The sequence below is a fragment of the Panthera pardus genome, unplaced genomic scaffold (genome assembly GCF_024362965.1).
Source record: "Panthera pardus isolate Hobbes unplaced genomic scaffold, ASM2436296v1 HiC_scaffold_2, whole genome shotgun sequence".
NCBI classification, from domain to species: domain Eukaryota; kingdom Metazoa; phylum Chordata; class Mammalia; order Carnivora; family Felidae; genus Panthera; species Panthera pardus.
Genome location: NW_026526765.1, coordinates 71,621,623 through 71,647,858, shown reverse-complemented (window position 1 = coordinate 71,647,858; position 26,236 = coordinate 71,621,623). Strand labels below are relative to the sequence as shown.

General features: G+C 38.4%; 1 long non-coding RNA gene and 1 other non-coding gene across 2 annotated transcripts in view; one reads left to right on the top strand and one right to left on the bottom strand.

Moving 5' to 3' along the window:
- Window positions 1-4,871: 4,871 nt before the first annotated feature.
- Window positions 4,872-5,030, bottom strand: LOC128778481 (U1 spliceosomal RNA). Its single transcript, XR_008424067.1, has one exon. It is a non-coding gene; the product is annotated as a U1 spliceosomal RNA (small nuclear RNA).
- A 3,145-nt stretch (window positions 5,031-8,175) lies between these two features.
- The window catches only part of LOC109267428 (uncharacterized), a 45,514-nt gene continuing 27,453 nt past the window's right edge, over window positions 8,176-26,236 (top strand). The window contains exon 1 of the long non-coding RNA XR_002080092.2: window positions 8,176-8,333. This is a non-coding gene — a long non-coding RNA (uncharacterized LOC109267428). The remainder of the gene's footprint in view (window positions 8,334-26,236) is intronic.

Genomic DNA, 26,236 nt, shown 5'->3' with positions numbered 1-26,236 from the left:
TCATTATACATTTGTTCAGACCCATAGGATATACAACACCGGAGTGAACCTTAACGTAAACTGTACACTTTGGTTGATAGTGATGTGTCAGTGTAGGTTCATTGATTGTAACAAATGCACCACTCTGGTGTGGAATGTCTGTAGTGAGGGAGATAGTGCCTGTGTGTGGACAGGGCTATATGAGAGCTCTGTACTTTCTGCTCAATTTTGCTATAAACCTAAGATTGTTCTAAGGAATAAAGTGTGTCTTTAAATAAAGGCAAACCGGGGACTGAATATGGAAATAACAACAAAATACCCTAACATTCTCCTTAAATGATTTTCTTAAACTCTTAAAATAATGAACTTGAGCCATTTAAACATAGGAATTTCTAAGTGTTCTATTAGCATCGTATAATCAGTTCTTTTTCAGTGTAAGCTAAATTCCTGAAAGCAAATCTAGAAAAAAACAGATTAGAAGGGCCCTAAATCATGTGAATAGAACATTATTTTCTCTCAGAAGAAAATTCCATTCTTCCTTTTCAGGAATTGAAGTTTGAGTCCACTAAAACAGCTTCAGCCTTCACCTAAATCAGTCTGACAATATTGTGTAAAACCTATCTGACCATTCTTAAATTTACATTTACTCACTGCAGATTCTCCATCCTCCTATTTCTTTTATTTTGTACTGTGATGGTGCCTATATTAGCTAAAACATAATTAGGTGCTAATAACTCGAACACTTTTGGGTAACTGTTCCTAGGAAATGCTTTGTGGCCTGAGAGAAGGAAGAGTCTCACACTGTTAGCTTGGGACTGAGTTCACTGTTGTTACCACCGTAATGCAGTAGGTCCATGGGGAGTTGCCACACATGTTTGTTATATAGGTTGTGTTCAGCATAGCAACCTTCTGGTACTTTCATTCATTTGATAAGTGGAATGTATTTGGTATGTTCTAATGAATCTCAGACATTCTAGCATGATGAACTGTGAGATTTTTATCAGGTAGAAAATAGGTTTTGGATATTTGTGAAAATCAGAGGACCTTTGTACACTGACCCATATTTAAAAATAAACCTATAAAAAGTTGTAGATTGCAACTATATTCAAAAACACTTTTCTACTCATTTCACTAATATCCATTTTTCAATTCCAAAATTAAGCTTTTATAATCTCTGTCATTTGTACTAAGAAGTGGAGAAGTAGAAGAAATTCCAAAGATGTTACTAACTCTATTTTTAACTTACCAGTGACTTTTTCTTGAAAGGCCAATTACTTAGGCACTCATTTTTTTTTTTAATTTTTTTTTAACGTTTATTTATTTTTGAGACAGAGAGAGACAGAGCATGAACAGGGGAGCGGCAGAGAGAGAGGGAGACACAGAATCTGAACCGGGCTCCAGGCTCTGAGCTATCAGCACAGAGCCCGACGCGGGGCTCGAACTCACGGACTGTGAGATCATGACCTGAGCCGAAGTCAGACGCTTAACCAACTGAGCCACCTAGGCGCCCCTAGGCACTCATTTTTTTTTTTTTTAAGTTCCTACTTACTGCAAAAGACAGTCATTCAGATTATCTTGATCACAATTCTGCATCTTCCTTGGAAGAAAAGCCTTATCAATTAGAAGTGTTTAGATTCAATTACAGTATATGCTTCTCTTCTTTGCAGAGAACCATTAAAAATAAGTGTGATTTCAAAAAATTAAGGAAAAATATAAACTTCCATTTACTTTCTCAGTTTGTGGATTGCAAGCTCCCACTAGCCTCACACCACACATTTCTCTCCGGTGCCAGAACCCTGCCCATCCTACAAAATGTTTCCCTACAAAGCTTTCTAGATTGCCCCCAACCAGATGTGCTCTCACCCTTTCTTGAACCCCATTGTAGTTTTTACTTTTCTTATGGCACTTCTCACATTCTGTCTCATATTAAAGCTATTGCCATGTTGCCTACTCCTTATTTAGAAGACCTTCCTGGAAAGCTGGAGCTCAGTCTCAATCATCTTTGACCTCCTCTACCTACTGTTCTGGACATGTGAAGCATTCATTAAGTGTGTGCTTAATTCATTTGGTCTTTTAGGTTTGGGGAGAGTAGCTATTTTAAAAAGGGCAACAGTCTTGAACTATTTCAAACTCTTAATTATATACATCAAAATCTTTTGAGGGCTTCATTCCTTGCTGACCATAACATGGTACTTTCACAATACCTGATGTATTTTCTCTGATGACCTCAGCTACTACCTATAAACCCTATTTCTGGCCCTTCAAAACTGCCTTACAACTACCTGTTGAATTAATGCATCAAAGAAAAGTGTGATTTGCTTTCATATTTTATTATCTTTTAGAGAAATGCTAATGACATTTTTTAAAGTGCACATAGAACATTTCATTGTTTTTTTACAGGAAAAATTCTAGTTTCTCTAAAAGAAGTGAGTTGATTAACGGATATCAAGTGGCTAAAATAGAATTAAGAAAGTTGGAATTTAGTCATCTGTCACACCTTTTTTTTATGAGACACTGCATAAGTCATGTAATTGTGAACTTCTTCTTCAAAGTAGGAATAGTTGTCCTTCCACACCTGCCTCATATTGCTGAGAAACTCAAACGAGATAAAGTACATGGCAGCACAAAGTATGCATAGGTAGGCAAAAACTCGTTGAGTGGCCAAGGTCATGAGCTCTGGAGTCAGACTCCCTGGGTTTGAATCGTGACATTGACTTTGCTGCCTGTGTGTGCCTGTCTCTGATACTTAATCTGTAAAATGGGAAGATAGTACTGCAGATCTCTAAAGCTCTTGGGAAAAGTGAGAAAATCACTAAAAAACACTTATTACTCTAGTTGTGTGGTTTCAATAGTGAATTGGTTACGATCTTTTAATTTTCCTAAGAACTTTAACCTACATTGCATGGCCCAACCAAACAATTAATGTATTTATATATAAATTTCCTAGAAGGACCTAAATGATTAAATAGTTTTATAGAAGAAAGTTTGTGTTTTTAACTGTTAAATCACCCAAAATCACAAATAGTAAGTATAGAAACAGTATAACTGTCTTTAATAAACTGAATACCTAGCATTCAAAAGCAAATAAGAGTTTTAGCCCTACGAGTGAAACTTGACTTTCAACCTATTTCTATATTTGCATTTATGAAACACTTATCTGCTAGACCCCCAATCCATTGACTTCAAAGATTTCTTACCACGCCTTAATTGCTCAGCTCTTGTGTACATCTACTAAGTAAGAGCAGCATACAGATATAACACAACACACTGTACATTTTTGGTCAGCAAACTCTAGAGTGAAAAAAATCTTCTGGTAGCCCATTTTGACAATTCTTGTAATTTGCGGTGATGTTTTCATTACAGTGTGTCACACAGGAAGCCACAAAAGGATTAGACATAGACCAACTCATCCACATTTCTTCCAGCCAGTAATCACATTGATGCCCACCAGCGGCCCAAATCTGCCGTAGTGCCCGCTCTGCCGTTTACCAGACAGTGTGGCCCCTAAACTCATTAAGAAATGGATGTACCACATAGTTTAAAATGCCATTATCTGTGTTTTATTAGGCTCAGTGATTTGATCTTCCAAAAATATCTAAGCCCACAATAAGATGAATGTTGGGTATGACAAAAATATGCTAGCAGGATTTTGAAAACCACAGAGAAACTCTATAGGAAATATTAGGAAAGAAGAGGGCAAGAAACAAGTGACCTGGAGAAAACATATAGATACCATAAAATTGGATCCATGCTATACCCTCCTTATGGTCTTATTGAATAGATTTTGAAAATCCAAAAATCATGTGGACTTTATCCAAACCTGAATTTTTGAAAAAGCCATAGCTTTTATTGGACTAATAAAAACCAGGTAATGTGTTTGCTGATACAATGGAAAGACTACAATGGAAACTTTATATTTGATGATTTTTTTTTCTCTAGTTCCTGAGTTACTTTTTGTAGGTATGAAGGTGCCTAATATTCTAAAGAGTAATAAAACCAGTTTAAAACTTTGAATCTACCCATCAATTAAAGAAGCTATCTGCAGTATTTTCTTTTAGTAATATTTCATTTCAGTCTTTTCATTTGATGCTACAAAGCATTTGACAGGATTGAAAATTTCCTTCTCCAATTTTTTTCCTCCTTGATATTTAAAATGGGTCTCCTGGATTGGCTCCAACTCCCTTGATATTTTCCCACCATTTCTGTCACAGGCTTCTCTTCCCCACCCATCCAATAGATAGATAGATAGATAGATAGATATTGGATCATCTTCCTCTATGTTCTCTGAGTAATCGTATTCACTTCCATAACTTTATCACCTATAAATCTACATCAAAATACTGCTTTCTAGCCCCAACATCTATCTTGAGCTTTAGATTCAGATTTTCAACTGCTGAACACACAATCATCTATAAAAATGCTGCATCATCTTTAAATTCAACTATCAATTTGACTAATAAAAAATAGTTTAACCTTATGCTTCCTTATATTTATTTTTACATTTATTATTACTATAAATATATGCACAAAACCTTGTATACTGCTTTTCTCCTCAAAGTTGCATCCTGGATCTCTGCAAACAAAAGACTTTGTGATCGGACATTTTCTTCTCATTGCCTCCCATAGCATCTTTTGTATAACTCTGTCATAGTGTTTTATACAGTGAAATAATTATTCATTTTCCTGCCTGTGATGCTAATTACAGTGCGAGCTTTATCTTCAATGAGCATTATTTTTTGTTAATCTTGCATCCCTATCTGCCAAACAGTGCCTAGCACAAAGGAAAGATTCAATCAGTGTTGACAAATGGATGAATCAATCATGCAGTTCATAAGACTGACTTTATTATCTTCACCTGTTTTTTTGTTTGTTTTTGTTTTTCTTTTTGTTTTCTTAAGGAGCACAAATGCAGTCTCCTAACAGATTATGCAGTCAAGTTTCCCACATTTGGGGGAATTGCAGAGGTCAGCACAGCCTGAAGTGCAATTGATGAGCCTCACCCTGAGAGAACCACTTTTGTGATCGTGATATCTGCACGGCCAAGTGTTTATTATCTTCACCTTCTTCACTATTAGATTTCTTTAGTTCGGTTGTTACGTAATTATAATGTTCTCCACATACACTTCCATTGTTGTCTAAAACACACTTCTCCAAAGCTGACAGTTTATAGTTACATCATTGGTGAATTGTTTGGAGATGTTAGGAGAGTGATGATGTATGTTGCCATATGATTTTCAGTGTCATGGCTTAGAGTGGAGAACAGGCAAGAATTAATTCCTTCTTACTGTCTCAAAGACATATAAATATAAGGAGATCTTTGAGTCCTTCAATGACTTATAGCCCTCTCACCATGTACATCCCGCCTCCCAATGCAGATCTGGAATTCACAGAGATGGCATGGCTGATCTCTGCCTCAACTCCTTACCTCATTTAAGAGACACATTTCCCGACCATGCTTTTTATAATACATGTCCTCAAAACTCTTTCTACAATCCCAGTTTCAACATTTAAAAGCAATAATAATTTTGTTGTTACTTTATTATTTATGTAATGTATCTTGAATATTATTGAAAGTGTTTTGGAGAAATTCTAATGAATAACATTGTTGCCTGCTAGAGTGAAAAAAATTGTTTTTAATCCCACCTTCATGAAGCCTATTAAACAAGGTGTAATTAAGTAAAAATCAAGAATGTTAAACAATGAAAAGTGCTAAGAATCAAAATTAAGTAGAGAAGGGGAAGAAAGGCATGCTTACATTTGAAGGCAAGGCCTCTCTGCAAACATGACATTTGAGTAAAGACCTGAAAAAAAGTGAAACCGCAGAACCATACAAGTTTCCAAGAGAGAGCATTCCCAACAGGGACAAAAGCAAGTGCAAAGGACCTGAGGCAGAAATATACCTGTTCTATTATAGGAATCACAAGGAAGCCAATGAAGCTTTAGCTAAGGGAGCCAGATGGCAGATAATGGGTGTGTGGTTGTGGATGTGTGAATGAGAGGGAAACATAAAGGATGGCAGATTGGACAATTCTTTGTAGATTATATGAGAATTTTGGTTTTACTCTGAGGAAGGTAGAAAGCTAGTGAATGATATTGAGAAGAGGAGATGCTTGCCCTTATATTTTAGCAGGATAATTTTGCCTATTGCATCGAGAATAGACTATCAAAAGCCAAGGGTAGATTCAGGGACACTAGAAGGCATTGTAATAATCCAGGCAAAAGAGAAGAGTAGCTTGCTCTAGAGTAATAGAGGAGGAAATGATGAGAAGCAGTTGGATTCTGGATATTCCTTGAAGCTGAAGGCAATTTTTCCCCCAGATGAGATGTAGTGGATAATAATCTAAATATATAATACCAATTTCTCACGCCCTACACCTTTAATGGCTTCTCAAATTTAGGCAGCAGTGTTGAATTTTCTTAAGCTTTCCACTCATTTCTCCATCTAGTCTGTCAGAAAACTCTACCATTTCCAATTCTAAAACATGTTCATATATGTTCCCTCCTTCCTTCCCATGCCTACCACTCTACTTACTGAGCTCTCATTATTTCTTACCTGACAATTGCAATAGTCTTTTAATAGTTCTCCATGTTTCCTGTTTCTCCCATATCTATCTAATTCTGCCTCCTCAAGTCTACCAGAACCATGTTTCCAGAGCAGAGATCTTTGTCTCTCCTCTTTTTAAAATCCTCAGTAGAGCTACAGTGCTACAGAACAAGTCCAAAAGGCCCTCCCTTTTCCAGCCTCATCACCCAGTAGCCAAACATGACCTCTCACCATTCCTCAGTTCTTTCCCATCTATGTGCTTATTTGCCTTTGCTCATTGTGCACTCTCTGTTTGAAATTTACTTTGCTTTGATATCACCTTCTGACATATCGTCTCAGGGGAAAGAAATTCATCAACCCCAGCCTTGCATCCCCAGAGCACATCAGGGCACCTATGACTCTGTGTTATGGCTAGTAGTATGACCATCTCCCATTTTACCCATTTTGTTTAATGCTTAGCATATCGAAGATGCTCAACAAATATGTGATAGATGTTGAAATATATACCTAACCCAAAATGTGCCCTATGCCTTTCCATGCTTCTTTTGCCCTAGGCTTACAGTAGGCCAGTCCAGTGACCATCCCTTAAAAATTACAAAGTAGCAATATATAGGTATATAAATCCTTCACAGTCATGCAAAGGTATGTCTACAGGAAGGAGCCTTAAAAAGTCAAAGCAAAGTTACTTAGCAAACTCTTCTCTGCTTTTATATTATATTGTTCTTTCATTTGTCTTTCATTTATATGTCTCTAGTGGTTATTTTTCTGCCTTCTTTACCTATTCCTATTTCTAACAGTAGGATCCTCATCTATGCTACCATTATACTTCTTATCTACCATTCCTCTCAGTTTCTTTGCAGACGTTAATGACTCATAAATCTAAAGCTGCACTCTAACCTCTCACCTAGTCTCCCATTTTGTATTTCCAACTCTTCATATTGTTCATATGCCAAACAACATTCACTGCATCCACTTCATAATCATTATCCCCACTTCAGCTCTTCTTCCAATGTCACTCTTTGAGGTAACTACTGTTCCAGTTTCTCAGCTTAAAATATTGAGGTTATCTTTGTCCCTTTTAATTTGTCATTTATGTTGTAGCCTAATAAATATTTATTCAAAATTCTTTTTTTTCTTGCTTGCATCAACTGTAGAATTAGGCGGAATTACAAGAGCAGTCCAACTGGTCCTATTTACTCCAGAATCTTCCCTCTTCATTCAGCCTTTGGCCGACAGGCTAATTAGGACAGTAATGCTAGCTGTTGTTTGCAAGTAAATCCTAAAATCTCAATGACTGAAAACTCCTGTACACTCGCATGTTACACTGCAACACAGGTGTTTCTACTCAAGCAGTCTCCATTCAGGAATTCAGGATCTTTCTCTCTCATGGTCCCACCCATATGTAGGTCCGTGGAGTGCCTCCATTCAGCCAGCAGATAGGGAAGACACATCTGCATCTTTACCACTTTGACAAAGAAATGACACAGATCACTTCTACTCAAATTTTCACTGGCCAAAACTCTTATCCTATACCTTCACATAACCAAAGAAAGACTGGAAAATAAGTCTAGCTGTTTCCCCAGAAAGAGCAGAAAATGAATTTTGGCAATGCATAGCAGTCTCTGACACATTCATCTCTCTAAAACAGAACTCAGACCAGAGAAAAGTCTTCTCTGAAAGTATGAAGTCTCAGTCCCCATCCTAAAGCTCCAGACCTTCATAATATGATGCTGCTGTTGTTTGGATAAAGAACAGATTGCCACAAAGAGAGGTGCTTTTCTTCCCACTCAAGGTCTGACTCTGAAGAATGGTAAGTCTTCCCAAATTTTAGGAAATTGTTCATCTAACTAAAGCAACTATACTGCTGCCTGGGTCAGTGGCAATATAGATGTTTTTACTTAACATCACAGAACACTTGAGAAAAAACAGCCCTGCTAAATGCTGCTAAGAAAAACACCAGTCCGTTGACTATCACCTGTGGCCAATTAAACAGACCACTTAGTTTCCAAGCTCATCATTGTGGCTATCTTGACAGTAACATCAAATGAGAACAACTGCAGCTAAATCAACCACACAATGATCTCCATTTTGAGTAAGATGACAGAATCAGTTAGCACAGCCATAGTTTTATTATTTCCATTCAACTAAGTTAATCTAAGAATGTTGTTGAGGAATTAGATCCAAATCTTAAAACTAGATGAATCCTACTCTTACAGACCACACGAACCTGCTTTTCCTTTTATAGAAGAACAAAAGCACAAATCCCAACTACCTGTCACTTAAAAAGGAAAGAGGAATTATATCACTATTAGCCAAAGATATAAACATTGCAGCAGGAGATATGTTCCAGCTTGCACATGCTTCAAACTGTCAGTGCTCTCTGCATTATACCACCCTCTCCTTACAGCATCAACTCCAGAATGCAGTCAAAACAGTGCAAGTTAAGAGGAGATATTTTGAAGGCAAAGTGACATACAGCCACACAATCACTCAATTGAATGAACAGAATTACAGTTTTTGGAAACTGGAAGGCTGTCACTCAAAGTGACACCTGGCCTGCTGTTCATTGGACAGTCCATGCATGTAATGTAATAGCTCCTCCAATTGTTGGCAAGAGAAGAGCAGGGATCAAGGCAGCTATTGCCTGAATTCCAAATGGCAGGAAAATTTTAGTATTGGGTTCTATTGTTTGCAATACCAGTGGTGTCACAAGTGAGAATGAAAAGAATAGAATTCTAAACACTAAAGAGAAGATTAAAAAAAATACATACTATTTTTTTTCTCTCAGCTGAGCAATTCTCCATTCTTTTTGGTGGAGAACAGGGAATGAGAACCAAGATGATTTTCATAACTACACACCCCAGAAGGAAATGTTACTGTAAACATTTAAGATGACAGAGACCAAGATCTATGCATTTTCATGCCAAATATTTGAAATCAGCCTTGTAAAGGAACTGAAATTTATATAGTATGCAGCCATACCTGTTGACTCCAGTAATTGGTGCAATAAGGTGCCAAAACACTGTCTAATTCATAAGGAATAAACAAATTGTTCCTTTATTCAACCAGTGCCGATTGAATGTCTAACGTGTCACTCAGGGCTGTTGTTACCATTTACCAAAACTGTTGTTCTTAGCACTCAGAATACAGCAGTGGACTGGTGGTCTGGTGGAGCTGAAATATTCAAATTGAAGAATCAGACAATAGACAAAATCAATAATAAAATACAGAGCCTATTAATAGGTGCTAATTGGTTTGCAAAAAAGAGTACAGTCAAATGTCTTAGTCAAGTTTACCTTTGTGAAGGAGATAGAGATAAGGAGGGATTACCATTGTAAATAGAGTGGTCGAAGTGAGGTGAGAGGGTGTTTTACCAATATTTGTAAGCAAAGTATTCGGGCAGAGAGAAAAGCCAGTGCAAATGCCCTGAGAAAGGAGTGAGCTTAACATACTCAAGGAAAATCAAGGGCACCAGTATGGCTAGTGAACGAGTGTGCAATAGAAAAAAGTCCAAGAAGTTAGAGAGGAAAGTGGCCTCAACTATAATTTTTATTTGGCTTCTGTTTGAGTGACACTGGATGTGAACAGAGGCATAACGGCATCTTAGTTAAGTTTTAAGTGGATTACTTGGAATACTGTGTTGAGGATAGACTAAGGGAGGCAGGGGTAGGAGCAATAAAGCCAGTTAGGAGGCATTTGCAAAAATGAAGACAAGAGATGATGGTAGCTTGGACCTGGATGGCATCAGAAGAGGTACTGAGCGAGAAGTAGTTGGGTTCTGGAAATATTTTGAAGATGAAGTCAGTAGGGTTTTCTGATGGAATAGCATGAATGTAGTACATGAGGAAAAAGGGGAACCAAGAATAATTTCAGGTTTTCTGGTGTGTTTTTTTTTCTTATTTGTTTTTGTTTGTTTTTTTTAGAAACTAGAGATAGGGAAGAGTGTGGATAGAATGAGTTTTCGAGGAAAGTCAAGTGTTTTGCGTGATTAGTGTGTTGTGTGTATTACGCATCTGAGTAGACATGTTAATAAGCAATTGAATATGTGAGTCTAAATTGAGTTTTACTTGGGAGATATAAAGTTGGGAGCAGTCAATGTGAATGTGACATTAAAAAGATACTCAAATTACTTACACAACTCAACACCAAAAAAACAAATAATCCGGTAAAAATTGGATACAAGACATGAGCAGACATTTTTCCCCAAAGAAGACATACAGATGGCCAACAGACATGAAAAGATTCTCAACTTCACTCATCATCAGAGAAATGCAAATCGAAACCACAAAATATCACCTTGCACCTGTCAGATTGGCTAAAATCAAAAACACAAGAAAGAATAACTGTTGGCAGGATGTGGAGAAAAAGAAATCCTCATGCATTATTGGTAGGAAAGTTGGTTCAACCACTGTGGAAAACAGTATGGAGGTTCCTCACAAAATTAAAAATAGAATTGCCATATGATCCAGTAATTCCACTATGGAGTATTTCCCCAAAGAAAACAAAACACTAATTTGAGTATGCACACCTATATATATTGCAGCATTATTTGCAATAGCCAAGTTATGGAAGCAACTCAAGTGTCCATAAACAGATAACTGGATAAGAAGATGTGGTATGTATATACAATGAAATATTACTCAACCATAAAAAAGTAATATCTTGATATTTGCAACAACATGGATGGACCTAGAGGGTATAATGCTAAGGGAAATAAGTTAGAGAAAGAAAGACAAATACTGTATTATTTCACTCATATGTGGAATTTAAGAAACAAAACAAAGTACAAAGAAAAAAAGGAGACAAAAAAACAACAACTCCTAATTATAGAGGACAAACTGATGGTTACCAGAGGGACAGTGGGTAGGAAATAGGTGAAGGGGATTAAGAGTACACTTATCATGATGAGCACTGAGTAATGTACAGAATTGCTGAACCACTATATTGTGCACCTGAAACTAATACAACACTGTACTTTCATTATACTGGGATTTAATTAATTAATCCATTTTTTTAAAGATATTCATATTAAAAAACAAGAGACAAAGGGAGTGCAGATAAAGGAGAGTTCCAAGAACGAAGCCTTGGCATACTTTGATATTAAGAAGATGGGAAGATGAACAGGAATTAGGTGTGAGATAAGTGACCACTATGGTAGGAGGAATATCAGAAGCCAGGTGCAAAACTTATTTCAAAAAATGGAGGGTTATCAATGTCTGGTACTGTTGATAACTGTTAATGACCAGGTACAGCAGTAGGTGACTACGGTCAGATCACCTGGTATCCAGCCTAAGTTGATGTGTTTCTGAAGTTCAGACTAAAGATGATATCAGCAATCAAAAAAGAGAAGTGCTAAGAATAACAAGAGTAATATATTACACTATATTCTCACTATTTGCCAGACATTTTACCATTTTACAATCACAACCTCATTCAATGTTCTCAAAAACACTTTTAAGTAAAGATTATTTCCTGCTTTTTACAGAAAAGATCCTAAGGCTCAGATAGTTCTTGTGATTTTCCTGAGGTCACACAACTATTCAGAAGAGGACCTGGGACACAAAACAGGATAAGACACCGCACTGTGCTTGGAACCATTATGCCACAGTAGTGCCACCTCACGCTGCAGTCTTTATTATTCTGAAGTTCCAACTTTTAAAGGGCTTTAATGACTTTGAGTAAAATACTTACACAAAAGAAGGAAAAATGGCAACTGCATAACTAGTGACAGAATTTTTTCTAAATTAGACCAACCATTGCAACCTGAGTCATGGACCCATTTTTTTACACAGTGCTACATTCAAAGAGAAATTCAATCCCAGAAATATTGAAAAATAATACAGATTTTTTTAGTCATAATTTCTTAAAACTGAAGTATAGGGGTGTCAGAGACAGGGGATACATAGCATTCAACATAAAATGCTTTCTAAATACCTTATTTGATGAGTTTCCCTGTACCTCAAATTTATAACTACCTTTCTTCCTGTCTTTCTTTCTTTCTTGCTTCCTTGCTTGCTTGCTTTTAATGTTTATTTATTTTTGAGAGAGAGAAAGACAGAGCGTGAGTGGGGGAGGGACAGAGAGAGAGACACACAGAATCCGAAGCAGGCTCCAGGCTTTGAGCTGTCAGCACAGAGCCCAGCGTGGGCTTGAACTCATGAACTGTGAGATCATGAGCTGAGCTGAAGTTGGATGCTTAACAGACTGAGCCACCCACGTGCCCCACAACTACCTTTCTCATAATAATCAACTCTGGCACTCTGCCCCCCTGAAACCCTGATGAAGAAATTGTCTGCCACATTTGTGAAGCAGAACAGCATACTAAAAGCACAGGCTGAGTCACTGAACCCTGCTTTGGGAGCTCTTTACGTCTCTGTGCCTCAGTTTCTCCATCTACAAAATGTAGTCATGATGGTTTCTCACCCTAGGGTTATTGTGTAGATTAAATAAATCATCATATGTAAGCATTTAAAACAGTGCCCATCACATGGCAGATGCAAAATAAGCGTTAGTTAGTATGTAGTGTTACAGCATCTCTCTGGTTGTATCATGGTAGTATTCTGCAAAGACTATCCCAATCTCTGTATGTGCTACCCTGGGACTCTTCCTATTCACATTATGAAATCTCACACTCAGTTTCTGGATTCCCCTTCCTTTCCTGAGCTGTTCATGATTCCTCTCGGGCACTGTGACCCTTTGAAGCTCCTCTTAGCATGTCCAGAAGCAAAACTTGTCAGCTTTCTGAGGAAGTCCAACCCTCCTGCAGAGTCAGTGTTGCTAGTTAATAGAAGGAAAAAGGTGTATTCACTTAACTCATTCCCTTGGGGAGCTGACAGCCACTCAGAGCTTTTTCTAAAACAACAAAAACAAAGATAGGATCATCTCTTGTCCTCCCCCAGCCCAAATTTCTGAGCAACCTCTGTGCCCTAAGGTCTGAAAAACCCTGAAGAGTGGATGGCTAGAGAAGCAAAGCAACTTTGTTTATTATCACCGTGCCTGTCCTGAAACAAACAAGGAGGCAAATCTCAAACCTGATCATAACCAGCCTCTTCAGGGTTTGCAATCTGCTTGTCCAGGCCCAAGTAGACCTTATTTGTGGGCAATCAGACTCTGTGAAACTAAAGCATTAAGTGTATCATTCCAGCTTCCCAAATCATGTCAGCATCTCAGGCCTTTGTGTTCCTGGAGGTTTGCTAGAGTTGCCTCTTTTTCCTCCAGGAAAAATTGTGATGGCTCCTTGATTTGGTAATAAAATCCAAACAAGTTGCCTATTGAATAGTAAATCTGCTTCAAGAGTCAAATTGACCATGCCTGCTTCAACTTACTGCCCCCTGGTGGATGGCCTGCAGTTCCAGTTGCTTCAGTCTGAACACTGAGGTCTCACTGATTCATAGTTGTCAATTCAAAATGTGAATTTCAGCTCTTCTCTGGGGCAGTGCCTGGTGAGTTTGCATCTCTGGATAACCTGAAAGACTGTAGACTCTCACTTAGTCGGTGGCATTTCCCTGCTCTGGGGCTATTTGTCTTTGTTCTATTTTAGTGGCTTCTCTAACTACATTTAGAGACCTTTACTCCAGTGCCTGGCATAGCACCTCCTACTAATTTCTCAAGTTTCTAAGAGAGTTGATCTCAACTGGGGGCGGGGCGGGGGGGGGGGGGGTCAAAGCCTGCTTAATTCCAGTCCCACGGTTACAGCCAAGTCCCCAGGGATTTGTTCTCGTCAACTGAGGTAACTCAAAAGCATTGAACAAGCCCAAGCATGGCTGTCACTGACCTCTTCTTCCTTCCCAAGAGCAACTCCAATTTTCTCAGTAAATGGATGTCCACTGAATCTAAGTTAAAAATCAATTTTTAGCTTGTTTGTTCACAAGGGAATTTTTAAGGCTTTCTCTGTTGATTCTCAGCCATTAATCTCAAACCAACCAACATGCTATGGAACACAGACTAATAGCACCAGATCCAGCCCAACCAGAGGACTGTTCCTAAGCGAGCCAGATGCAACAGCCATCTTCGCTCTTAAACTGTAGCCATTACATGAACTACCGTAACTTTATCCCGTCTAAGAGCTTTATCTCTAAGAGCAATCCTTAACTGATTAGAATCTGCCCAAGAATCAATGACACAGTGAATGAATGATCCGGCTTATACATAATAATATAAGGAAATTGTTCTCTCTCCCTTCTTACCTCCCGTCTCCACCAGCAATTCACCACTCTATCCCTGTGACTTTAAGTTCTAGCTGTTGGATATTTTACTTTACCGTTTTCTTATTGCTGTCTCATGACCTTCTCATCCAGAGACTCTTATCTCCTAAAAGATAGAGACGGAGTCCTTTCAGTCAGCTCCTCTTCTCTGGATAATTTTGCTAATACATCATCTAAGAAAGTACCGTTGACTCTAAGTCCTACCTGGACATTGTGTGTATTGATACAGCTCACTTCTTCATGTTTTTGATCCAGTTCTAGAACTATATGGCTTACTCCTAAATCTCTCCAAAATCTCTGCATCTACCTTTCCCTATTACAGGTATATTTCTATAGGCAGATATATAACACAAGAGAAGGAACATTCCTATATGTCTGTATTTTGTTTACTTGAAATAACTATACAGTCCAAATTGTATAATATTTACTTCCATATAATAACAAAACATAAATGATCATAGTGAAGATGCACTTTTAACCTATTTCTAGGGTAATGATTTATATCCAAAACCCCATATATAGCCTAGATATATAGCTGACTCCCACTTGGACTGCTCTCTGAATAGGATTACATTAAATGAAACAGCACTCTAGCCACAGAAGGGCTAAAGTATTACATAAATCTTGATTGTGAATTACCTTTAATAGGTAATGTGGAGAATTTACACAAATGTCACAGGAATTCTTCCTAAAAATTATTTTTGGATGTCTTTCACTGTAGTTCTCCCTCTCATGGGAGTTGCCTCTTCCTCTATCTATCTATCTATCTATCTATCTATCTCTCCATGCTCACCTCCTGCCATGTTCTTCTCCTTCTTACTCTGCCCAGCATAGTTGACATGTCTAGAGCTCCCAACATGTGAATCCCCATACCTTTTGCAGTACCCGTGGAGCAGAGTTTGTCTTCTGCTCAGAATGCTTTTGCTCATAATAGCTTTCACAGGGATCTTGTTGAATAAAAATACAAATTTGCCACCTTGTTAAACTTTAAGTTTATGAAGTATACAGTCATTCACCTAGCCACTGAAATTGTTCTACAAATAGAAATTATTTTCAGTCACTTCCTCTGAATGTCTCCTTCTTATTTTAAGCTACAGTATCAATTTAAGATGGTCCTAGATGGGGGAAAGATAAGAACAAATAGTTGGCAACAGGCAATCTCTATCATTGGAAATACAAATGAATGCAAAAGCTATTTTAGATGAGCAGATGATAATTGAAGTATAATAATATATCTTACCTAGAATATACATATGTGTGTGTGCGTGTGTGTGTATGTTTATGTACGTGTATTTTACCAATATAGAGTTTCTATTCCTGTATCTCTTCCACATTTCTGTTTGTTCACTTACATCTTCACATTTGAGAATACTTATGCCTGGTGCTGTATTCCTGACCCTCTACAGGATTTCATGGCCTTGAGGGCCAATTTTCAGTGACCAATGCATCTTGTCGGAGTAGGTCTGAGACTAGGGTCTGAGAAGAATACTAAGAACTTTGATGGATTATCACTAAAACTCAACCTTGCTGAAAAGTTATAAATCTTAAACTTCCCTCAGGCTTAGATGGGACTGATTTCTAGAAAGATCATCAAAGTCACACCAAGCTGTCCTGAGCCCTAAAAAGTACATTAAAAAGGGCATCAGCTACCAAAAATGTAAACAAGTGTAATACACATTCCAGGCGTATGAAGTTCAGGCACTAATCATCTCAGATAAATGATAAACAAATGATGAGTTACATGTAAATCAACAGTGTTGTCAAAACATTGCCCTTTTAATCCCAGATAAATGATGAAGTTTATAAAAGGAGATTTTTGAGGGTCGTGGAAGATTGTTTAAACATACGTGGAGAGTGGTTTAAGTGCTAATCCATTGCCATTTATGTAAACTGCATTTCTATCATCAGTCTCTGCTGCATAAAATTGCCTCATCATTTTATAAATCCATAGACCTAGCTGAAACTAGTCCCTGCTGGAAACAAATTTTTCACATTAAGCTTGAAAGTTTTAAAATCCCCTCTACATACACACAGTGACACAGTCTTGAAAACCTCAGCTCAAGACACGACAAAGTTTAAAGCACTTCGCAACTTTTATAGGGTGTCACCCTCTATCCAACTCTAAAAGATCTAACGATACAGAAATGCTTCCACATCAAGATGTTTCACAAGATACTTTATAAATGAATCTGGATTCTACTGAAGCTGTTACACATCTGCTTTGCTTTACCGATGAAGAACACAAACATGTTGATGGTTTCAGTCCAAACCCTTTTTGCAAGCAAGAAGGAAATGCAGAATGTTCAGCTAATTGCTAAGAGGAAATCCATATGTGTTATTTGCTTTCCATGGAAGGACAGGTCCTCCTGCTATTTAATTGATGAAACGTTGTATGCAAAACTGACAGTGATTAATACCGTTCTAAGATGCCATTTTAAGAGCTGTAAGTGTAATGCTCTGGAATATGTTCTTTGACATTTACATTGCTATTTGCTAGGTATAAAATCTAGTTCTTGCCTTAAGCATTTATGTTGGGGTAAAAATGTTAAGTAATTTCAAATGGCAGTGTCTTCCTAAGGAGCCAATCTTTAAAAAGCCAGGAGCTGATCACTTTTTGTTCTGAGTTCCTTATTAAAAACAAACAAACAAACAAACAAACAAACAAACATTGTGCTACACATTCATTTTGAAATATTTATCAAGCACCCAGAGGATATTTTATGTGATTTCTCCTTGATGTGCCCCTTCCCATGATGAGGCTCCATGGGCATTGAATACCCCAAATCCAAGGGTCACGTGGTATAGTGAATGAATTCTTAGCAGGTTCTTCCATCCACGGTCCTCTTTACACACACACATAGAACTCAGCTGGGAAGTCTGCACTACATACAGTGAGCCTCAAGACAATACACAATGGCTCTCACATTTCCTTATTTGATGCAGTCTGGAAAGGAGGTAGGGTTCAAGCCTGAGTTTTCTTTTGTAATCTCAAGCATAGAGAAGGATAAGAAAGGCTTGTTTTTCTTCAAAGGATTCACAGTTCATTATACTTAAGCTTTCCACAGTCCTGTGACCTCTCAGACTCCCTCCTCACCCTGTGTATTACTGCCATCCTGAATCACTTATATCTAACAGAGATAACAAAGTCTCTTTTGCATCTGCCTTAGACATTATTCCTGACACCACAGTATTCAGACACCAGAATTTTACAAAAACAAACCACACAAAATAAATCCAACAGACCCATTTTGTGAGTGTCTTGATAAGAGGACCTGTCATTCTTTGCTCTGTATTTTCTATTCCTCATAGAGAGATGAAGGCAGACACCACAAAGGCAAATATTTTTAGGGGCTAAGAAAGTAAATACAATGGGAGAAGAAAGCAAAGTGACACGGGCACAATGTTAAAGATTTCTAACACTATCTTTAAAATAGCAAAATTGCAAACAGGATGAGTGGCAATTAACACTGGTCTCAGTAACAGAGAATTCACAGGGATTCTTGGAGCCTGGGCTGAACTTGTTGATTTAAAAGGACAGCAGCTATGAAGCTCCATCAGTTGTTTTGCAGGAAAGAATATAAGCCCAGTATTGCCAGAATTTGCAGTTTCCCAAGAAGCTGGAAATTAAGATTTTTATGTGAATTCTCCCAATTTTTAAGTTTGTGAGTGATGACAATGAACTCAGCTCAAAGAGGGGGGAAAAAAAACAGTCATTTGGTGGAGTATAAACGTTCAGGCTAAACAAAATCTCATCTGCGAACCAGATCAGCTCCAAAGGCTGAGAGTTTGCACCTCTAGTCTTGGCAGTGCTCAGAAATTTTTTTTTCTGCTTTTAATTCAAGCACAAGATTTACTACTATTTAAACTAAGGTTTTGATGCTGAGAACACTTCCAAAAGCTAAATCCAGAGGTCTGCTATTTAAGTCTGCACTGACATCCCTTGTCAGAACCAGACTCTGTAAAGACCCAAAGGAAGCTAATTCTCTTGTCACCTATCATTTATCTTGAACACTGGAGGATGGAATCCATGATATCTGATATAAATACCAATAACCAACTGCAGATCAATTCAACTTCCATCCACTAAACTCTTCAGCTATCCAGAAGTTCTCCAAGACAGAAAACAATCATAAGGAAAGATGAAAGACAGGTTGTGGTGATAATAAAAATCAGAAATGGCAGCGAAGGCCCAGTAAGCATTATGAGATTTAGAGAAACAGAAGGATTAGTTTAGGGGCAATGAAAGCAGTGAGATGGTGGCAATTTAAGCAATTGAACAACTACATAGCATGGAAGCCAGTGCTTTTATGGGCCACCAACCAACTGAAACTTCCTCCTCCTTTCGATGTCTAGTCACATAAGACTGTTTCCTACCATATCCTGCTTTACTGCCTTAGAGTCCCTGATGCTGACAGACTCACCCTTACCCCACACGCATTCTGAGTTTAAGGACTGAGAAATTAGCTTTGCAAAAACCAGCAAAAGTCTTCTGTGCCAGTTTTAGCTCTATTCAGAAGACGATGACCAGAGGAAAAAGTAAAATCCTCCATCCAAAACCCTCTCCTTGCTAATAGGAGAGCCGCAGACTGCCAGCTGTCTTGTGCCAACCACTTCATGGTTTGTCTTTGACAGATCAGTATCAAACCAAATAGCCATAGGCCAACCAATTGCCAAAAAAAAAAAAAAAAAGAGAGAGACTAAGAGATTCATGCCTGCTGGTGAAAACTTAAACAGGCATGTGGGTAATATGAGTATGACAGGCTGGCAGCCCACAGCCTTTTTGAAGTGAAGAGCAAACAAGTTGAGGATTTTTATAATGTGGGCTTTGTCCGGTAATTCAGCCAGAAGCTTTACCGATACAGCTGCTTCCAAAAACTAAAACACATGGGGCAAAAGCATTGCAACTTAAAGCAAACAAGATTCGCAGCCAGGACCAGCATTCCCAACAGCTGAGGAGTAGACACGCTCTGCCACTAAAAATAAAGTACTGGCCAGATTTTGAATGTCTCCTAGACAGACCAAAAGCAAATGATGATGGACAATTATAAACTGTAAAAAGAACAACTAAAAGAGACTATTATCAGTGTTTGAAGTAGCAGCTAACAGAAAGCCCTTTGGGGTGGAATTCGAGGGTCAGAAGGGACATCTGGGAAAGGGAGATGTCCGTTAAGAAAATAATGCTTAAAGTAAAAGAACAAAGATACCACAATTATTTTCTTGTGAAATATGTAGCATACTCTACCCTTACTTTCAGGAAATATGTATTTATTTATAGATAGGCATAGATATCTTACAATCCAACAAAGATAAACAGACTTCTATGGTAAAAGAATATGCAATTCTAAAGTCTGCATTCAAAACAAAGTTTACCTCTTTCCATTTTTTTTGTATTGTTCTTCACAAATTTGTTTTTCCCTGCAGCCCCTTTTCAAGGAGCCACATCCCCTAAGGGCATATCAGCCTTCAGCCTGATTGAATTTGAACCTTCAGTGGCACAAGGAACTGAAGAGGCCCCATCACTCCCACTGAAGGGAAACTGTCCCTGTCATAACACTAGATCACAAATATAACGAATAAATAAGTTCTCAAATGTTAGGTTGTAATTGCTCAAAACCCAGAATACTAGAGAAAAACCAGGCTAAGGAAGTGCTTAAGTTCCTCCAAAATGGGTCCGTGATCTCTCTAATCAAAAGGAGAAACTCTTCATCTTTCAACAGGTACCCCCCAAAGCTTTAAATCTTCTGGGCAACTAAGTGATGTGCACTACAAGGTAGGCAGATTAGGAGGGTGTGAAGGGCCGTGTCAGCCAGCAGTGCATTCTTATGGGGGTGTAACTTGTGTTCCTACATCTATCTATACAATAGATTCCCCATTACAGTAATTATTATGAATTATAGATAAGCACTCTGTGTGTAATGTTCTGCTCTCCATTTCCTACAAATCAAATTACCGAGGGTTATATTGGATTGTGGACATATTTAGAAAATCCTTTTATGGTTGTTTGTTAGGCTTCCTTCTGCCAAGAAACTCCAATCTCTTCTTTGACCAGATGCCCCTAACATGACTGCCGTGAAAATGACTATGCACTGCAGAGGGGTGGTGGTGCAGGGTGGTGCCTGCTGGACCCTGGAATTACCTTCCAGATCAACTAGGGGCTGACACAGCCATCTTGACTGGGAAACAATGAAACAATTGAACCCTAAAGTTGGGCAGATGGAAGGTATTCAGGAATCACTTGTTGAATGTCCACACTGGTTATTATCCCAAGGAGGCTGGCTACCAATAGAGACAACCTCTACCGAGAAAGGCTTCTAAACTGGACTGGTAGACAATTACAACTCTCTTTCGCAGGTACTTGACAAGGGGTATCATGGACCATGTGTGCCATTATGGGGCGGAGAAGGGGGGTGGACCCACAAATTAGGTTAAACTGCATACTGTTTATATTATAAAGATTTAATCCCCAAATATTTAAGCTCCTTGCTCAGCTTATCAGTTCTGATTCTGGGTACCTTTGTAGCCCTTTAGATCAGTGATGAGTTGTGTGTTCATATGAACATCAGAAGCCTACCAGTAACCTATAAAGTCTTCAAGTCTAAGGAGTTGGAAGGACCAGAGCTACAGAGGAAAAAGAAGAAAAAAAAAAAAACCCTCCTGCGTGGAAACCACCCACCAGTACCTGTCCTCTCTGTAAGATCCCCATGCTCCATATATAAAGTGGCCTCATCAAAACTCATGTCCTTCCTCCAAGACTGTTTTGTAGGTGACAGCTGATTGTCACATGCAATAAATCTTGCTATGATGTTAATGACTGGCAAAGATACTCTACAGTAAAAATAGCTAACATTTATTGAACACTTACGGTATGCCAGGGACTACACTACATGCGGTGCACGTATTATTTCATGTAATCTTTTCAACAGCTTAATGAGGTTAGTAATATTATTTCTCATTCCCATCTAATAGATATGGAAAGTTAGAGCGATTGAATGCCACTTTCTTAAATTTGCTCCTGAGAAGCAGGTTCAGATCCAAGCAGTGTAGCTCTAGGACTGTAACACTTAACCACCATACAGCAGCTTACACTCCATTGTGTAAAAACGGACATTATCTGCATTATCTTCAAAATGCTGTTGCCTTAAGCCAGTGATTCTTGGATCCTCCCTGTCCCTCATCTGTAAAACTAAAGGATTGAACTATCTTAGTGGTTTTCAAGATTTAGTCAAGGTCTTTTTGGGCCTGATTAGGGTGGAAGTAAAAAGTGAGGGGTGCCCGGGAAGCATCTGACTTCAGCTCAGGTCATGCTCTTGCTGTTCATGAGTTCGGGCCCCACATGGGGCTTTGTGCTGACAGCTCAGAGCCTGAAGCCTGCTTTGGATTCCCTGTCTCCCTCTCTCTCTCTGCCCCTCCCTGCTCACTCTCTCTCTCTCAAAAATAAACATTAAAAAAATTTAAAAAAAAAAAAGAAAGAAAGAAAGAAAGATGAGGGTAGCAAAGCTTTGTCTCCTCACCCAATTTGAACCCCAGTACTTCTGCTTCTCTGTTTTTATGTGTTAGATTTAGGCATAATATTTCTTCTGCAGGCTGGTCCTAAATCTAAACATTTTGAAACCCACTAAAACAAAAACCATAAACTACTGACCCATGGTCCAAATCCTGCCTTGCAGAGTTTTTTTGTTTGGCTACAAAGACTTTTTTGTTTTGTTTTTTTTGTTTTGTTTTGTACTTGAAGTACACACCAACATTTATAATTTAGGGTATTCTATATAAAAATTGAGCCTCTTTTGAAACTTTTGGTGCATAAACACAGGGCAGGCCTTCTGCCCAGAGACCATTGTGTGAATAGCCCATCCTGCAGTTCACCATGACTCCCTCTTCACCCACTTCATTCAACTCTACTAACCTGATACCTGTGGACCTGTGAGTTTACCATCACTAGTCCAGAGATTATCTTTAAAGTTCTTCCCAGTCCTGAGTATATCCCTAACTGAACTGTAAACTTCTAAAGAAAAGGACTTTATTTTATGCGTACTTAATATTTCTCAGTGCTTTCTGCTTCTATCACCGTCTCATCCCAATGTGAGAGTGCTCCCAAAAGCGTGGTGCATGCAGGCACATGCATACACACACACACACACACACACACACACACACACACAATACTCAATGCCTAATAGATGTTCAATAGTTGCTCTTTATGTTGAAAAATGGCTTTCTACATTATACCACTCAGTAACATTTACATTTTACTAAAGAATCTTGAGCCCCCAATTTCTTAGCCCAAAGGAATGCATTTCTAATGGTGCATTTCATCATGCTGTGTGTCAGGCAAGCCTGCAAGAAATTTTGGGGTTGAAGGATTCTGTTAGTAAAGCACCTTGTTTCCAATAAATAAATACTCACTCTGGTTACCTTAATTAACAAGAACTTATTATAAGTATATTCAAGGGCACAAAAAGTATCAATCAGACACCCTTAGGGATGAGAATATTTCATAATAAAAATCCAACATGGTTCCAGTGGCTACCTTATTGGCCCTTATTAGCAGGACTTTGTTTATCTCTCGCCTTTCTAGTGGCGACTCATCTTTCTGACTGCAACTGTTCCTCCCACTGGTATCAGTTAGCCACCTTACCCTCTACTCTCTGTCATTTCTGTTTCAGTTTCTGCTTACTCATAAATTCTGTTTACTTACGCCATCAGTTTACTCATCTTTCTTACTGCCACAAGTCCTCTTTTTGTGGTTCTTTTAAGCTTATATTCCCTCCCCAAACCAACTAATTGACTCCTTCCCCAGATGCCCTAGTTCAAATTCCTGAGCCAGAACATCTGACCCAACTAATCACCATTTTGCCTGTTTGGGCAGTTTTTCATGCCAAACCATCTCATAGGACACTGCCCAGCCTAGGCATTGGTTAGGGGTAGGACCACCCTGGTCCAGTGAGATGGGTCAGTAAGAAGGGAACTCATGGCCACCCAAGGCAGCTCCCACAGCCCACTTGTGGGTAAGTCACTTTCCCTTAGAAAGAAGCTATTGGTATGGCAGGCACTCTGATGGACCTGTCCAATAGGATCTCTGGACTTCGATTCAAATCATACTTATATCTCCATCTTTGAGGACGGTTTTTCTCTGTAGCATAAACCAAAGCTAAAGCTATATTGCTGTAGCATTCCTGTTCATGTGGATCTTTAAGCAGGAGACATCAGAGGACCTCTGTGCTTCTTATGTGCTCTTTGATGACAACTTACTCTAACTCTTCAAGGTATGGCCCCATAAAACATGAACTTCAGTTGTTTGGGAGGATTCTGAACCAGTTCTTTTATACATTATTATCCAGGCTTAAATGCTATTGAACTATGCTGACTTTCCATGACTTCGAATACCATCTATATACTAAGGAATTTCAGCCATCTCAGTCCAGCCCTGTCTCAATTTCATGTCTGTCTAAACCATCTCCACCTAGATATCCCAGTGGCTTTATGTTTTTTTCAATGTTGCCAAAGTTTATTATGTCCAAACTAGTTTTACCTGTCTTGTTCCCAGTTAACCTATTCTTCTTAAGTCATCCAGTTGCTCAAACAATAAATTAGGACATCACCCTTCATTTTTACCCCTCCCAGGCCCACATCCAATCAATAATTACCATTTCTGTTAAACATTACTTCTCAAATATCTAACAACTGTATCCCTAGTACTCTACTGCCACAATCAAAGTGAACTGATCTTAATATTTCAGAAGCATGAAGGTGCTCTTTGTTGCCTCTAGTCTTTTGTATAACAAAGCTATCCTTCTGACTAGTACACTGTCCTCCCATCCGTTACCCCTATTCCAAACCCTAAACTCCTTTTGTCTGGCTAATTCTTACTCACCCTTCAAGTATCAGGTTGGAGTCACTTTCTCCCAGAATCCCGCCCTTACTTACCAGTTCTGGGACAGGTACCCCTCCTATGTGCCTTAGTGCTGTCATCTATCCCTTACCACATCATGTTTGTAGTCACCTGTGTGCTCCTTTGTAACATCCACTAAACCATTCCTCTTGAGGTAGGACCACGTCTGCCTTGGTGTTCCCAGTGCCAAGAACAGCAACAGACACATAGCAGCTCCTTGATAAATGTTTGTTAAAGGAATAAATGCACCATGCTATAAGACCTATATGTCTTTAATATATTTTTCTTTCAAATGCACCCTGGAAATAAGGTTGTGGTTTTGATAAAGTTTCAAAGACAATTGGAAAAGCCAAAGACATGCACAATCCCAAACACAAAACAGAATGAATAGCATACAAATAAAAAAATGTAAATATCAAATGAAGATGCAAGTCACACAGAGCCATGTAAATCATCCAGATAAGCTGAATACAAATTCTGTACTTAAATGTGTTTCTCAGCCCATATTTCTAAGTACGGTAGCACACCATACCCCTGAGAATTATAGAGTACCTTTTTTTTCCTTTTCCATTGTTCATGCACTAATTCATACTACTGAAACTCAGATATTCAGATAACAAATAACCAAGTGTTAGAAGGAAAGTTACAAATTATAGTCATATGTCACAGTCCAAGCAAATGGCAGCCAAATTTCCCTATATAAATTGCAGAATTCTCTTATGATTTCACAAGATGTATTGAAAAGAAAAACAGTAAAAAGGAAATTCATTTTTTACTCAGCTAATATAGTATATAGGTAACAGGTTCATGTTTAAACTGTTACAGATGAGTGAGTTTTTCCAGAAATGCAATTTTAACAAAGCATAATACCACTGAGATATTAAAACTGAATTTAAATTTTTCTTAAATTAGGTTAACACCCTCAGAGCAAATCATGCTAATATCATATTCTTTAAGTAATACTATACTTTAAAAGATTACTTAGCAACAAGAAAACAGATTACAGAAGAAGACAATGGAAAAAAAAAAGAGCTAGTCAAAGAATCTTCAGGAGCAAAATGACTTTTAATCAGCTAAAACCTATAAGCTAATAATAAGGAATACTTTATGTGAGTGACCTTCTTGTGTTTCTTATCATTTTGTACTATGGCTATTGCTACGAATTATTAGTAACTCCAAAGTTATCACTTGGAGAGTGAGACAATAGTGATCAATTCATATTTTTCAGGTAAAATGATTACAGTTTCTTGCTGAGAATGAATACAATATTCAAGACAAAAATCTTGTTTGTTTTAAAACTGACAGTTAATTGTTACTAATTCTCATCATCCTTCCAACATTTTTACATAAGAGAACCCAGAGTGCAATACTGATGAGGGACCACCTCAAATAAAATATGAACAAAGCCTGTATCTGCTGCCTGAGGCTTCACTGAAGAAGTACACGAGCCAGTTTTGTGAATTAATTGTTTGGGGGCATCTGGATGGCTCAGTCGGTTAAGGGTCCCACACTGACTCAGGTCAGGATCTCCACAGAGTTTGAGCCCCACATCGGGCTCTGTGCTGACAGTGCAGACCGGAGCCCCCCTGGAGTCCTTTTGTCTCCCTCTCTGTCTGCCCC